This window comes from Lactuca serriola, chromosome 2, assembly GCF_051521515.1.
Source record: "Lactuca serriola cultivar US96UC23 chromosome 2, Lser_US96UC23_V15, whole genome shotgun sequence".
In the NCBI taxonomy this organism is placed as follows: Eukaryota; Viridiplantae; Streptophyta; class Magnoliopsida; order Asterales; family Asteraceae; genus Lactuca; species Lactuca serriola.
Window position 1 is genome coordinate 61732924 of NC_136409.1, and position 3350 is coordinate 61736273.

General features: G+C 36.1%; 1 pseudogene; it reads left to right on the forward strand.

The window, feature by feature from the left end:
* The first annotated feature begins 437 nt into the window (after positions 1–437).
* Positions 438–2118, forward strand: LOC145089272 (geraniol 8-hydroxylase pseudogene; annotated as a pseudogene).
* The last annotated feature ends 1232 nt before the right edge of the window (positions 2119–3350 follow it).

Sequence of the window (3350 nt, forward strand, 5' to 3'; positions counted from 1 at the left end):
TAAATATAGTTTACGAGAAAAAATCAATGTTTTTAAAACATATGATCACATCAAAAGATACCGTGCTCGTAAAAGAACAAAAACAAATTGAACAGTAAATTCTTAGAAGGTATGCTACATCCCCATGAATTGAAAAAAGTGCAGAGAATATGTACAGTGGCTAGCTAAACACCAAAACTTGACTATACGCTAACTAGAAGGCTGCTAACTACAGAAGCTAGGCTGCTAAAAAAGGTAAAACAAAGCATGCTAACACAGTAATTCTGGGAGTGTTTTCACAACTGATTCTACAAATTCATTGGAGCCCTTCACCCAGTTCCCATAAGAGTTTGAATCTCCCATATGTATAAATATAAACATATTTCATTGTATCTCATAATTAAGAACAACTTCAATTCACCTTGGTAGCTTGAATTCACAACATGATATCATTTACCATGTCATCGTGGATGGAAGTTATAAGTATGAAAATCGAGCTCACTTTCACAGTTATCACTTTGTTAGCCATTTCATTCGCTGTTTTACTTCACAAGTCCCGGAAGACCACATCACGGTTGCCTCCGGGACCTTGTGGTTTACCGTTGCTAGGGTACCTTCCATTTCTTGGCCCCAACTTGCACCTTGAATTCACAAAAATGGCTAAACGTTTTGGCCCCATTTTCAAACTCCAACTCGGAAGTAAAACCTACATCATCGTCAACTCCTCAGATCTTGCTAAAGTTGTCGTCAACGAGAATGATGATATCTTTGCCAACCGAGACCCTCCGGTGGCTGCCCTAATCCTCTCATATGGTGGAAAAGATATAACCTGGTCTGATAACAACCCATACTGGCGTAACATGCGTAAAGTGTTTGTGCATGAAGTATTGAGCAACAAGAACCTTGAAGCTTCAAGCTCTTTCCGGCGAGCTGGAGTGAGAAAAACCATCAAGCATGTGTACGAAAGAATGGGGACTGATCTAGACTTTGGTGTGATCGCGTTCTCAACGTCACTAACTGTGATAAGCAGCATGGTATGGGGGAAAAGTGTGGATGAAGAGGAAGAAAGTAGTAATAATCTTTGGGGTGGATTCCGAGAAGTTATGTCAGGGGTAATGGATATTGTGGGAGAGGCGAACGTGTCGGACTTTTTTCCGGTGCTGACGAGATTCGATTTACAAGGGGTGCAGCGAAAAATGAAGCAGCAATTTGAGAAGTTCGATGCAATCCTCCAGAGGATAATCGATGAAAGAATGAGCATTAAACACAAAGAGTCAACGGAGCAACATGGAAGAAAAGATTTCGTGCAAATCTTACTAGAGCTTAAACAACAAAATACCGAATCTTCATTTAGCCTTACGCAAATAAAAGCTTTTCTCGTGGTACCATTATCATATATGATATATCTATCGTTATTTTTGTTTGTTTGTTTATTTTTGTCCACTTATTACATAGATTCAAGGCCTTAACACCTTATTTTAATTTGTTTTTGAATTGAAACAGGATTTTTTTATCGCAGGCACTGACACAACAACAGTAATGGCAGAATGGACAATGACGGAGGTATTAAAACATGCAGACGTAATGAAAAAGATACAAGAGGAACTAGAACAAGTTGTAGGCGAACACAACATTGTAGAAGAATCTCATCTTGCAAAACTACGTTACCTAGATGCAGTCATTAAGGAAACATTCCGTTTACACCCTGCACTTCCACTCTTGGTAGTTCGATCTCCGAGTAAATCGTGCATGGTTGATGGATACACAGTTCCAAAGGGTTCTAATGTGTATTTGAATGTCTGGGCAATACATAGAGATCCTCAATATTGGGAGAATCCTTTAGAATTTGATCCAAATAGATTTCTAAACCTCGATGGAACAACCAAGTTCAATTATAATGGACTGAATACAAACTTTCTCGCTTTTGGATCTGGTAGAAGAAGGTGTCCTGGGCTTCCCTTGGGCGAGAAGATGCTCATGTATCTTTTGGCTTCATTGTTGCACTCGTTCAACTGGACTTTGCCTGATGAGAAAGAGCACGAGCTTCCCGATAAATTTGGCGTTGTCTTGAAGAAAGGAAATCCACTCATAGCTATTCCTTCTCAGAGGTTTGCACACAAAAATCTCTATATGGAATAGAAACACTTGGTTGCATGCATGGTTATTTCCTAAGTAGCTGAGACGTGTCCATTGGATTTATGTACGATGATAAACATAAGAATAAGTTACCATAGCAAAGTCCAGCTACCTTTTATTTTTGTCTAATAATCTGGGCCTGTCCATAGCCTTTTCATGCGGTGGGCAAAGGGACTTATTATTCCCCTGTACTTGTATTATACAATATAAACCAACATTAAATAAAAAATGAGAATTGATGTGTATATGTCAATTAGGAGATGATAAATGTATCTATATGTTTGCGAAGTAGTCGTCTTATCGTTATCCCGAACCTAGTTCTCGCCTTGACTTCCAACATCAGTATACATATGAATAAGTTGTTACGAAATGGAATTGTTGAACTTGATTAATTATCACCCGTCAAAGAGTTGAAGTAAAAAAAAAAGACCATCAATTATGCTGGGAATGGGTAATCTTGTTCGAAACATGCAAATGCACATGCACACTCGAACAAGATTACGGATTAACAAATGTTTAATTGATGGTTTTAGTATTTCTAAAGAGATACAAGCAGCTACCACAATGAAAAAAAAAATCAAATTACTCCCTCTGCATCATACACACTCAAAAACAAAACCTTTTTATTTTTACTATTCTATATATGATGGTCAATGTAATTAACAAATTACTTTCGGAAGTTTTCATCAAAAACTGTCATAAGATTCAAAAGTACGCTTGTTTGCTATATCACAACAAAAAGATCACTTTTAGCGACAACATGTGTCGCCGCAATTGTTGCAAGAGGTGGTCGCTAAAGGTATTAGCGACGACATATCTTTGCAAACGTATCATCGCTGTTGTGCCACATCTAATCTAATACTCATATATTGTCGTTATTAGTGCCAACGCTAAAATTGATTATCATCGCAAATGATGTTTTGGCTAATACTTTTTTGATATATTGGTCCGGCCAAGGTTGTCCTATGTAGAACTCGTCGCAATGATTCATGTCCAAAAGGTGTTGTCACTAATAATGCTTTATTTTTTATATTATGAATATAAATTTTATATAATTTATATTATAAAAATACATAAATAATAAAAATACGGAAATTATAATCTACGAGCATTACGTAAAGTATTTAATAATATAAAACAATATATATATATATATATATATATATATATATATATATATATAAACAATCTAATCAAATTCATAAAACATCTAATAAATCCATTATAAAATCATA